The following is a 14,530-nucleotide window of genomic DNA, read 5'->3' on the forward strand; positions in this document are numbered from 1 at the left end:
AACTCGGTACATATATAGATCTCATCGGGCCGAACAACTTTCGTACTTTTACTTTTTACGCCAGCCAAACAGGAAGTCAGCTATTTAGGGTTGTTTGGAAACGCATGCTGTGGAATTTGATGTACTCCTCCTAGGGAATTCATCGATTCGCCTCCAAACTCGGTGTGCATGAAGTCAAGGCAATGAGGATGCTAAATTGCGGACGGATTTTTGATATATCGAACGGATTGGCCGTGGCGAGGAAACAAATTTATGGCGAAAAAATGAAACAGGAAGTGTGTTATAACTTCTGCATACATTAACTGATCTTGATGAAACTTCAGCAGTGTGTTCGTTGTAAGAGGCCGATCGCACAGATGTGACTATTGTGAGTCAAAGTTATAGCGCCACCAACAGGCAGCAGGAAGTGTGTCACTTTCAAAATGCTTTTGACAAAAGTGGGGGGGGGGTTAGTTTTAACTACAGTAAAAAAAAAAATAGTTTGTATATTGCTCTCATCGAGCCGGACAACTTTCTAATTTACATTTATTAGCTCCGACCATCAGGAAGTCAGATATTTTGGTCTGAATGTGGATTTTTTTGCAAAATCAGCCTCTGAATTTTTAGCCACTTCTGTTAAGTGATTTATTAAATTCCCACCAAACTTTTTCAACATGATGAAAATACATTAAATATGCTAAATTGTGAAAGAATAATAAATATCTCAAACAGTTTTGCTATGGCGAGGGATTAAAGTAATGTCCAAAAAGGAAACACTAAAAGCCTCAAATCTTCTAAAAATGTAATTATATACCATTTATTTCTATATAAAAGTATACAAATATCACAACTAAACCCATTTTATTCTGTTTTTAAAAAGAATTTTATTCTAATTTCATTCTAAATTTAAAAACAGTAAAGTAAAAAAAAAAATCAAGTCATACATAGGGCTATACTGCCCTCTTGTGTCCAAAAGGACATCAAAATAATATATAAAACTTTTTACCAGGTAGGCCAATATTGTATTTAAATATACATTTATTAGGTATGTGTCTGAGAATATTTTACCACCGGTTAATCGACGTGTGACACCGCTGGGGGCTTTTGAATCGCTTACTTAAAAATGAAAGTAAAATATGTTCGTCTGCACAGACATTGATAATGGTGCGGAGCTGAGCGAGCGTTTTCAAAGATTGCAGTGATTTTAGTTAAATTTTACAATTAGCGCCTTTCGGGGGGCGGATTGCTTGAATTTATTTTACAAAAGCACAATGTTGTGTTTTATTGCGACTGTACACAAATATAAGTTAACACTTTGCAGTTTGAATAATGTCCTGTATGAAAAAAATGACGGAATAGCCTATGTTTTTATGTCTCTACTGTTCGAACGCGCCCACGCCTGCGCCACACACACACACACACACACACACACACACACACACAGACACACATTCCAGCATTGCAATCTTGACATCACAGCCTGTTCATTATAGTCTTAATAAAATATATTAATAAAATAGTCAACCTAACATATAAAAATTACACTGCTCTGTTTAAATAGTCAGTAGTACAATTTGTACCATTCACGGTAAGCACCGCTCCACTGTGATGTTTCCAAGCAAATTTTTGCGCGTATGAGGAGGATGATTTTTTCCGTCGATATTGGAACACAAATGAAGTACAAAGCCTATAATAAAGAATAGTTTAGCATCCAAATACATGGCAAATGTTGAAACATTTTCATTCTAATGAGAGGGTAACGTGAGCCCAACACTGCTTACTTTTGTTTTTATTTTTACATTACATTTAAAGGATTTGTTGTGGAATAGTTTGAGTGTATCATAAAATCAGAATAAGGTAAGACAAGTAATATTTTCTGTCTTATATATATATATATATATATATATATATATATATATATATATATTCTTGTTACATTTATATTTATATGCGATGGAGGGCCCAAGCCGGTGACACCGCCACCCCGGTGCCTTTAGTGTAACTAAAGAAAGAAAGAAAGAAAGAAAGAAAGAAAGAAAGAAAGAAAGAAAGAAAGAAAGAAAGAAAGAAAGAAAGAAAGAAAGAAAGAAAAATTAGTTAGAAAGAAAGAAAGAAAGAAAGAAAGAAAGAAAGAAAGATTAGTTAGAAAGAAAGAAAGAAAGATGGATTAGTTAGATAGAAAGAAAGAAAGAAAGAAAGAAAGAAAGAAAGAAAGAAAAAGAAAGATAGATTAGTTAGAAAGAAAGAAAGAAAAAAGAAAGATGGATTAGTTTGAAAGAAAGAAAGATGGATTAGTTAGATAGATTAGTTAGAAAGAAAGAAAGATTAGAAAGAAAGAAAGATAGATAGATAGATAGATAGATAGATAGATAGATAGATAGATAGATAGATAGATAGATAGATAGATCCCTTGGTTAGAAATAATGATAGATAGATTAGTTAGAAAGAATGATAGATAGATTAGTTAGAAAGAATAATAGAAAGAAAGAAAGAAAGAAAGATTAGTTAGAAAGAATGATAGATAGATTAGTTAGTTAGTTTTTATAGAGTTCTTAGCATGATCTTGGTATGATTTAACACTTAACTAATCGCTATTAGCATGTAGCTATTCACTGCTAGCATGTGTAGCATGCTGGAAGTGCTGTTTGCTAGCATGAATCAAAAGAGCCAAACCTCATCTCTATACGATGTTCTGATACAGAGATATAGGTCTTGCAAAACAGTTGCTAGGGTACTCAAGTTTGGTTGCTATGGAGTTGCTTGGGAGCTGGAAGATTTAAATTTAAGAAGTTTAAAGTGGTTTGAAGTTTAAAGTAGTTTGAAGTTTATGATAGATAGATAGATAGATAGATAGATAGATAGATAGATAGATAGATAGATAGATAGATAGATAGATAGATAGATAGATGAGTTTATAAGTGTACGAGTTTTTGAGTTTAGAGTTTATAAGTTTAAGTGAGTTTAAGAGTTCAGAGTTTATTAATTTATGAGTTTAAGAGTTCATAAGTCTATGAATTCATGAGTTTATTAGTTAATTTAGTTATTAAATTTAAGTTAATTAGTTTATAAGTGTATGAGTTTAGAGTTTATTAGTTTAAATGAGTGTCATTCGCTAGTTGCATAACAACGGAAATAGAATTTCCGGGTTATCTGCGGTGAGCTGGACCACTTCCGGTCACTGCTTCCTTCAATAGCGCTCGCTTACTTAACTGACCATCCAGCGTAGTGTAAAAACAAAACATGAGTCTTTTTGGTATTAAAGCCGGTAAACGTTTGAAACTTCAGCACCAAGTAAAGAAGACTTCTCTTCACTGCTGTGTACCGCTGTGTAACAATTCATCGCGGTATAATTCCATCCTGAGTTTCCATCGTTTCCCTGTGGATGAGGAGGTGAATTCTGTAAAGAAAGTAAAGATTCGGCGGGAGAACTTCTCCCCGACTGACGGTACTCGAGTTTGTAGTGTTCATTTTCTACCTGGGGATTTTGAGGGATCGAGACGTTTAAAGAAGGGTGCACTCCCATGTCTGTTCGCCTGGAACAGTTTTTCTCTTCCGGCACCCAGACTCAATGTCTGGCAACGTCGCCCGAGACCTCAGACCCCAGAGTTACTGCCGGCGGACATGTCTGAAGAAGAAGACAGCGTTCAGCCTATCGAAGTCACCGTTGCCAACCATGATTATTGTGTCACTCCCAACACCTCCGTGGTCATTTATGAGCTGATGAGGAAAAACGAAAAACATTGAAGGATTGAGGAGCTTGAACACCAGCTAGAGTCTATGCAGCTGCGGTCTACTTTTGGAATCCAACGCGTCGCTGGATCCGACGAGAATATTCGCTTTTATACAAGGTATGTTTATTATACTGATTGCCCCCTGTGTGTGTGTGTGTGTGTGTGTGTGTGTGTGTCCACAGATCTGTTAATGTTAATTTCTGTTTATTATTATCATTGTTTATTATAACCCAAATGTGTTAAGGTCTTGTTCTTATTCAATTTTATTTCAGATTTGCATCGTACAAATCTTTCCTGGCCTTTTGGAAACAATTGGAGCCAGCTGCAAACACAAAATTTGTCAGAATCTCCTCAGCAAATGCTGCCTCTGCCAATGCTGCCTCAGGTATCACCCCACACTGAGCTACAAAACTGCTACTCATCGATGAATTGCTGCTGTAGCTCCCCCAGTGACAGGCATGAGGCAAGAGGTCTTGGTTAGAACACAGGGCTTTAATGTTGGTCAACCCGTGAGAACTGGTTTGAAGAAAATAAATAAATAAATTAACAAAATAATGCTGCATGTCTCAACATATTGTGTTATAATCCAGCCCATATACAGCTAGACACTTTATATGTTATACATCAGAAAAAATGGCACATGAAAAAACATGTCAACACAAACACACTTATAGCAAAATAAACAGTTAACAAACCTCATTGCTGCTTATCACAAAAAGGTGCTAAACATCCTTTCAGATCTCCCGTATCTTCTTCTGTCTATTTTCTTGTAAATTTATGCACTTAAACACGACAACAGCGGCATAATCAGTCTCTTTCGCCGTAAAGTTTTTCTCCGTGCGTCGCTCAAAACCAATAATTAGTTCCGTCTTGCTGTTAACATTCAATTCAGAAGAAACAAAATAGTAAAAGTGCTAATACAGAAATAAACTGGCGACAGGCAGTTACACTCCCACCAAATCAGAAGTGATTTCTTAAACTTGGAGACAAACATATTGCATGAATAAATTAAAATGAACTCAATCCTAATAAACTAAATTAAGCTCTATCCTAATAAACAACTAATAAACTGTGTTTGAGTGTATGATAGAACCATCAGTCTGCTTCTACCAATGTAACTGTTTTCTGAATGGGTCTCTCCAGGTAAACAGGTTTGGATGTACGCTTTCCTCTTCCATCCAGGGAGGAGTCACTGATGAGTAACTTGAGTCTCCTCACTCTTTCATCGCTTCCAGGATACACCTCGATGACTCTTGCTAGCTTCCATTGGTTTCGTGGTGTAGCAGCATCTTGTAACAGAACAATGTCACCGACCTTTGCATTTCTGCGATTTTTGGTCCACTTCTGTCTGTGTTGGAGATTTAAGAGGTACTCCTTTCTCCATCGTACCCAAAAGTTGTTGGTTAAGAGTTGAACTCTGCGCCATCTTTTGCGGAGGTAGAGATCCTCCTTGACAAACTTTCCAGGAGGAGGGAGAATGATTGTGGATTTCATGGTCAAGATGTGGTTTGGTGTCAAGGGCTCTGGACTAGTAGAATCGTTCAGATGATCAGTGGTTAGAGGTCTGCTATTCACAACCGCCATGGCCTCATATAGAAATGTTCTTAGGGAAGAGGAGTCAAGTTGTCTGGACGACTGTTGTAGAATGGACGCCAGGACACTTCTGATAGTGCGGATCTGTCTTTCCCAGACCCCACCCATATGACTTGAGGCCGGGGTGTTCATGACGAACTCGCACCCCAAATCTTTGAGCTCCTCTTGATCCATCTGTTTCAATGCTTCAATGAACTCACGCCTTGCTCCAACAAAGTTTGTCCCTTGATCACACCTTATCTGCCTTACTGATCCACGAATGGCGATGAATGAACGCAGAGCATTGATAAAGGCATCTGAGGTCAAGTCATCAAGTGCTTCAATGTGAACTCCTCTAGAACACATGCAGGTGAGTAACAGCCCATAACGCTTTAGCTCCTTTCTTCCTTCCTTAATATGAAACGGTCCGAAGCAGTCCATTCCACAGTAAGTGAATGGAGCAGTTGTTTCCATCCGCTCTTCTGGAAGGTCTGCCATCCTTTGTTGCTCTGTGCATCTTCGGAACTTTCTGCAACTTGTGCACTTGTGAATATGGGATGAAACAAAGCCAGGATCCATATGCCATTGGCTCGGAGTTCATTAATAGTCATTCCTCAACCTTGATGGTACACTCTTTCATGATAGTGCTTGACGAGCAATGCAGAAACATGACTGTCTCTAGGAAGGATTGCTGGATGCCTCACATGTGGATGTAGGGCAGCATGAGCTAAGCGGCCTCCTACTCTGATTACACCTTGATCATCTAGGAACGGACATAGTTTGTGCAGCTGGTTGGCTTTGTCTTTGAGCTTTGTCTCCTTATGATGTCTAAGGCGTTGAATTTCTTGAGAGAGAGTTGCTTCCTGCACCATCTTGATTATGGTCAGCTCCGCCTCTTTCCTTTCCTCCAAGCTCGAGGCCTCACAGGACTTTGGCTTGAGATCTTTGATTTCCTTAGCACGGCGCTTGAGTCTGGCAACAGCTTTCACCAATCTTGCCCAGTCTGAGAACTTGTGTAGACGCTCTAGAAGTGTTTTTGCTTCTTTTGCCTGAGTGTCATGAACCTGAGCTTTCTTGACCTCTGGGTCACTGCTCTCGATCTCTCCCACCATGACAACTCCAGTTGGTAACTCTTTCTGCCAAAGAAAGTCTGGACCTGTGAACCAGTTAGAAGCTGTGAGTTGTTTTGCCGTGACACCCCTTGAGGCGTGGTCAGCTGGGTTGTCTTCTGAAGCAACATATCTCCATTGTCCGGCCTCTGTACTTAGTTTTATGCGCTCAACTCTATTTGCTACAAAAACATGAAATCTTCTGGCTTCATTACTGATGTACCCAAGTACAACCTTTGAATCAGTCCAGAAACATTCTTGTTGGCAGTCTATTTCTAGTTCTTTCTTAAGCATGTCACTGGTCCGGACTGCTACCACTGCTGCTGACAGCTCGAGTCTTGGTATAGTCATGACTTTAGTAGGGGCAACTCTTTCCCATGACTAAGGAGCAGTGGACCTCACCTGATGTACTGACTGCTCTTAGATCTTGGTATGATTTAACACTTAACTAATCGCTATTAGCATGTAGCTATTCACTGCTAGCATGTGTAGCATGTTGGAAGTGCTGTTTGCTAACATGAGTCAAAAGAGCCAAACCTCATCTCTATACGATGTTCTGATACAGAGATATAGGTCTTGCAAAACGGTTGCTAGGGTACTCAAGTTTGGTTGCTATGGAGTTGCTTGGGAGCTGGGAGCTTTAAACGTAAGAAGTTTAAAGTGGTTTGAAGTTTAAAGTAGTTTACAGTAGTTTGAAGTTTATGACAGATAGATAAATAAGTTAGATAGATACACACACACACACACACACACACACACACGCACGCACGCACGCACACACACACACACACACTAACTCGCTCACACACTCACTCAGACACACACGCACACTCGAGTTTATGAGTTTAGAGTTTATAAGTGTATCAATTGATGAGTTTATAAGTGTATGAGTTTTTGAGTTTATAAGTTTAAATGAGTTTATAAGTTTAAATGAGTTTAAGAGTTCAGTTTATTAATTTATGAGTTTAAGAGTTCATAAGTCTATGAATTCATGAGTTTATAAGTTAATTAGTTTATAAGTGTATGAGTTTAGAGTTTATTAGTTTAAGGGCCTGTCCCAATACCTCCCCTTACCCTAGATTTCTGCCCTAACCCTTGTTTTTGCGCGTTCTCGTGTAGGGGTAGGGTGTCCCAATACTCTAAAGAGCAAGGGGGAGTGCTATTCTCCCCTTAAAATCAACCCTCAAAACATAGTGTTGTCCGATGCAGGCTTAAAACGAAGTGGAAGATGAAATTACCCAGGATACCTTGCGGGCTCAGCAAGCCGGTACAATTTTTTAAAACAAGATGGCGGACACCGCTGGAAAGGAACAATTGAATTGTAATTATATTTTTGCAAATAAGCATGTTAAAATTTCTAAATATGTTGGAATATGTTAGTTTGATGCACATCCAATGGACTGTAAAGTTTTGAACACTAATGTTAGAAAATATTTCACGAAGCTATCTATACGACGTTGATATTTGCTGAGTGCTTCAAGAGAGTCTGCCCATCAAATATACATCTTATCTGGGTGGTTAATCTAATTTTATTTTCGATGTTGGCTTGAGGTAAAACTATTAAAACTAGACGTGAGGTAAAACTATTAAAAAATAGCCGCGTTCGTCTAGTGCTTCATCTTTTACATAATAGTTTGTTGACGAATGCGCATGCGTCGCGTCTGAACGTGTTGTTGTCTTTGGAGCTCTATCGATTTGATTTATAATTCTTGATTTTCTCTTTCAACTCACTTAAAACGAACATTTTCTACTTTTCCTCACTGAGAAGCACTACTGCTCACACCTCATAGTTACAACGCGGACTGTTGAGCAGACGCGTCTCAAGCCTTTTTGTGATCCAACGCTGGATACTCTTATAGGTTACGTCCGTGGATCACGGCTGAACGCGTCTTCTCTACACTCATTTACAAACAAACATTCTTTTTCGCCTATCGTGCGTCTACTCTACACCCGCACACCACTAAAAAGACGGATTATATCCAAGACTTCAGTCATAAATTAGTATTAATATTGATAGCATCACTGGTAGCGTCGTTGCTAACTTACTGTCCATCTGTTAAAATGGCGAATATATCAGATGTAAGTAGTATACCCTTTGGTGCAGGTGAAGATACATTTGAACTGCACGCATTGCAGTCTGAGCTGGAAGCTGTTGAGAAACAGATCCACGACCTTTTAGTAAGACAGGCCGAGCTGATAGACCGGCGTTTGGCTCTTGAAACATCACGCGCCGATGCACACAAATCAGTGACTAACGTTACTAACCTGCTGACTCCGACCTCGTCTACTCCGTGCGTTTCTCAACATCGGTCCCGAGCGCCGAGGTCGCGATCAGCCATGGTCTCGTTCACTCTGGCTCCAACACGCCACCACGAATCCTGGGTGGTTCCGCAGCGGAAGACGCGAGTCAGGCCCAGACCAAAACTCTCTCCGACCCTCCCAGTTTTCGAGCTATCCACACAGAACCGCTTCTCCCCTCTCCGCGAAACAGAACGCGATGCTTTGATCATCGGCGATTCCATCGTTCGGCACGTACATGCTACGTTAGGTAAAAGTAAGGTGCACAGTCACTGCTTTCCTGGTGCTCGTGTTTCTGAAATCGCTGCTCGCGTTCCCGAGATTCTGAACGATGACGAGCACGTCGGAACTGTGGTCCTGCACGCGGGAGTGAACGACATCAGGCTGCGTCAGACGGAGATTCTGAAAAAAGACTTCAGGAATCTGATAGATACGGTACGCAGCACATCGCCCGAAACAACGATTATTGTGTCAGGACCGCTTCCCACGTACCGACTAGGACATGAAAAGTTTAGTAGATTGTTCGCGCTAAATGAATGGTTAATGTCATGGTGCAGTGAGCAGAAACTGCTCTTTCTAAATAATTGGAATCTGTTTTGGGAGCGTCCTAGGCTTTTCCGTGCTGATGGCTTACACCCAAGCAGATTCGGAGCAGATCTTTTGTCGGATAACATCTCCAAAATGTTAAATACCTTTTGACTAGTAACCAAAAGTCCAAATCATAGTCTCTGCTGCACCAATTTAACTGATATAAATACTAGTGTTGAACATTGCATAGAAACTGTGTCTATTCCTCGTTTAGTGAGACCAAATAATAAATCTACTGCAGGATCTAGGAACAATCTAATTGTTATTAAACCAGAAAATGTTGCTATTAGTAAACAAAAACAATTTTTAAAGCTAGGTCTTCTAAACATTAGATCACTCGCACCTAAGGCAGTTATTGTAAATGAAATAGTCACAGACAATAGCTTCGATGTACTTTGCCTTACTGAAACTTGGCTTAAACCAAATGATTATTTCGGTCTAAATGAGTCTACTCCATCTGGATACTCCTATAAGCACAAGCCCCGTCTGATTGGTCGTGGCGGCGGTGTTGCAACAATCTATAGAGATATTCTCAATGTTACTCAGAAAACGGGTTATAAGTTTATTTCGTTTGAAGTACTTGTACTAAATGTTACGCTCTTAGATGTTAGAAAAACATCCCTATTATCTCTAGCCTTGGCTACCGTATATAGACCGCCTGGGCCTTACGCTGATTTCCTAAAAGAGTTTGCAGATTTTCTCTCAGACCTATTAGTCAATGTCGATAAAGCATTAATTGTTGGAGATTTTAACATACATGTAGACAATCCAAATGATGCGTTAGGGGCTGCGTTTACAGATTTATTAAACTCCTTTGGGGTCAAGCAAAACGTCACCGGACCAACTCATCGTCTTAATCATACACTCGATTTAATTATATCATATGGAACCGATCCAACTGATATAGATATCATTCCACAAAGTGATGATGTCACTGACCATTATATGGTAACTTGCATATTACGTACTGCTGTAATATGTCATGCGGCGCCGCGTTATCAACCAGGCAGAACAATCCTTCCATCCACCATAGATAATTTCTCAAATTGCTTATCTAATCTGTCTCATCTGCTGCCTGAACCCAAACAAACAGATGAACTAGAAGAACTAACTAGCACTATGAGCACCATTCTCTCTAGAACATTGGATGTTGTTGCACCTATTAAATTAAAAAAGGTCAGAGAGAAAATTAAAGCACCATGGTACAACAATACTACGCATGTTCTAAAGAGAGAAACCCGTAATTTAGAGCGTAAATGGAAAAAAATTAATTTAGAGGTCTTTAGAATCGCGTGGAAAGACAGTATGTCACGTTATAAAAAGGCCCTAAAAGCGGCCAGGGCTGAGCACCTCCGCAAACTAATAGAAAATAATCAAAATAATCCTAGTGTCACGGACAGAAGAGAGAGACAACAGGGAATGCAGATAAGTGGATGTTTATTAGAATCTTGCAGATGAGAGATGTCACACAAGCTTGCAGAGGAACAGTTGAACTGAGTTGAATGTAACGAGGAATACTGGAGGATACTTGCTGTACAGACGAAGGGTGGACACAGGAGGAACTGACCGGACACAGATGACCAATGGTGGTAGAATAAGCAGGAAGATACGACGTTCAGGTATTCAGATGAGTCAAAGTATTGTACAGAGAGTTGAGTCAGTGTTTCTCTGACGAGACCAGACAGAGAGTGAAGGGAAGTGTGGGCTTATGAAGTGTTGGTGAAGAGTGGGTGCAGGTGTGGTGACTTCAGTAATCTGGTGATAACGAGCAGATGGGCGGAGTCGGGTGATTGGACTCTGATGGTGTGGCAGGTGTTACTGGTGACTCCGTGACACCTAGGTTTTTATTTAACACCGTGGCTAGACTAACAAATAAACAGAAGTCACCCGAACAAAATATCCCGTTACAGTTCAGTAGTAATGATTTCATGAACTTCTTCACTGAGAAAATAGAAAGCATCAGAACCACAATTGTAAACGTTCAATCTTCAATCGCGCCTTATAATTCAGCCTCAACTATCACCCCTCAAGAACAATTACAGTGCTTTACAACTATAGAACAAAAAGAGTTAAATAAACTTATCACTTCATCTAAAACAACAACATGTTTATTAGATCCTATACCAACTAAATTACTGAAAGAAGTGTTACCTGTAGTGGAAGAGCCTCTCCTCAATATTATTAACTCATCTTTATCTTTAGGTCATGTTCCTAGAACATTTAAACTGGCAGTTATAAAACCTCTCATTAAGAAACCACAATTAGATCTTAATAATCTAGCAAATTATAGACCCATTTCAAATGTTCCATTTATGTCTAAAATATTAGAAAAAGTGGTGTCCGCTCAACTGGGCTCTTTCTTACAAGAAAATGATATCTATGAAAAGTTTCAGTCTGGATTCAGACCGCATCACAGCACTGAAACTGCGCTCGTTAAAATCACAAATGATTTACTTGTAGCTTCTGACCATGGCTGTTTCTCAATACTAGTTTTACTTGATCTAAGTGCTGCGTTCGATACTATAGATCACACAATACTCTTAGATCGACTACAAAATTATACTGGTGTTCAAGGACAAGCATTAAGCTGGTTCAAATCATACCTATCTGACCGCTACCATTTTGTCTCTTTAAATGGAGAAAAATCGATCATAACTCCAGTAAACTATGGAGTGCCGCAGGGATCTGTGTTAGGCCCTCTGTTATTCTCAATATATATGCTGCCACTTGGAAATATTATAAGGAAACATGGAATTAGTTTCCATTGTTATGCTGATGACACTCAAATATATATTTCATCACGGCCGGATGAAAACGCTAAATTATCCAAATTGACAGAATGTGTTAAAGATATCAAAGATTGGATGACGCGTAATTTTCTTTTATTAAATCCAGACAAGACAGAGGTAATACTTATCGGTTCAAAAAACCGCCCACAAAACCTCTCACAATACAATTTTAACATCGTAGGATGTCCTGTTACTTTATCCTCTACAGTAAAAGACCTGGGTGTTATACTCGATTGCAACCTGTCTTTTGAAAATCATATTTCATATGTTACAAGAACAGCCTTTTTCCACCTTATAAACATTGCTAAGCTACGTAATATGCTATCAGTTTCCGATGCAGAAAAGTTAGTTCATGCATTCATGACCTCGAGACTAGATTACTGTAATGCTTTATTAGCTGGTTGTCCTGCATCCTCAATAAACAAGCTACAGTTAGTCCAAAATGCAGCTGCTAGAGTTCTTACTAGATCAAGAAAATATGATCATATAACACCGATTTTATCATCACTGCATTGGTTACCTATAAAGTTCCGTATCAATTACAAGGTATTGCTACTGACTTATAAAGCCCTAAACGGCTTAGCTCCAGTCTATTTAACGGATCTTCTATCGCCCTATAATCCATCGCGCTCTTTAAGATCACTAAATTCGAGGCTTTTGGTCATACCTAGGATATCCAGATCCACCAAAGGAGAGAGAGTATTTTCACATTTAGCTCCGAAACTCTGGAATAGCCTTCCTGATACTGTTCGTTGCTCAGACTCGCTCTCCCAGTTTAAAACTAGATTAAAGACGCATCTCTTCAGCCAGGCATTCATATAACATTTTAAATCTTACTGTTCAAACTACAATCTGGCCTCTAGTTCATAAATGCCAGAGGAGAACTGGCCCCCGACTGAGCCTGGGTTCTCCCAAGGTTTTTTTTCTCCATTGGGTCACCTGATGGAGTTTTAGGACACCATTAGGTCACTTGATGGAGTTTTCGGTTCCTTGCCACTGTTGCCTTTGGCTTGCTCAGTTGGGGATATTTTGGGGATATTAATTTAATTTTATCAATCAATAAATTTACACTAGAAACAACCTTGTTGTGTTATTTTGGTTTAATGCTGTGAAGCTGCTTTGATGCAATCTGTATTGTGAAAAGCGCTATATAAATACACTTGACTTGACTTGACTTGACTTTTTCTTCACAGCGTGCTGTCACTTCTCCCTAACGTTAAACCCAAACAGCACTGAGCACAATCAGTGATGGTTGTAAAATGCAGTGTCTGCTGATTATAAATTGCGGGAGGTGTTTGATTGTAAAAAGACCTATTAAAATTATAAGCACAATGATCCGCGCAAGAGACGTTGACCCTGTTCCCATGGCGGCGCGCATTCGGAAACGGACTGCAACTAGACAAGCAAACTATACTTTGGGTTTCATGTGCGCGTCTAAACGATCAAATACAGACAAAAATATGGCTAAATGACCGGTTTGGAGATTCACTTTAACACAGTTTATGTCTTAAATGGGAGTTGGTTGTGGAATAGTTGGGAGAAAATGTGTATTATTAGATCTGCATTAAAGTAGCAGCGTCTAATAAACCTGCGAATGATTACACCTTTAATGTGAATAAAACAACTAAAGGCAAAGAGAAAATTTCTCCCAGCTCTTGAATGAATAACTTTAGCTTTAATGAGCATTAATCTATCTATAATAAACTATGCTGTGTTATTTTACATTTGATTACTTTATTAGATTTCTAGCATATTATTATGGATACTTATATCCTGATCATAACTGGGATAGTTATGTGCATGTATATAATTTGCATATAGTGGTGTCCCATTTCATAGGGAAAGATCTTCAACTCCACTTCCCCTCGTTGAGGGGACTTTACTTTTGAGGGCACTCAAAACCAAGTGGAAGTTTTAAGGGGGGAGAAATGGGACAGGGCCTATGAGTTTAGAGTTTATTCATTTATTTATTACTTTAAGAGTTCATAAGTCTATGAATTCATGAGTTCCCTTTCAAGGGAACTCGCGTTGCGTCGAGATTGACGCTAGGGGAACGCTTCGCGTGATGATGTCTTGAAGCACATGTAAAATCAGCCCAATGGCGTGGCGGAACGTCAGATGCGGGTGACGTCACGTACCAGGAAACTATAAAGCCTGCTTGAAAACCAGAGAACAACAGCTTCTGTGTCTTCAGTAGCGCTCTATGTGAAATCTGTCTCTGTCTATTTATTGTTGTCTTGTCACTGAAAGCAATTATGTCCAGCGAACAGTTCAGAATGCGTGTGCATCCCTGCCCGCGTTTTATTACGGGTAGGGACACTCACGTTCTGTGCATTGTTTGTTTGGGAGAGGAGCATGCCCAGTCAGCACTCGAGGGTGCTGGCTGTGTGCATTGCGAGGCGCTGTCCATGCGCTCGCTCCGATCCCGGCTGAGTTTCTTCCGGGAAGCTCGCGTCCCCCAGGG

The sequence above is a fragment of the Abramis brama genome (assembly GCF_963993115.1).
Source record: "Abramis brama genome assembly, chromosome: 2".
Taxonomy (NCBI): domain Eukaryota; kingdom Metazoa; phylum Chordata; class Actinopteri; order Cypriniformes; family Leuciscidae; genus Abramis; species Abramis brama.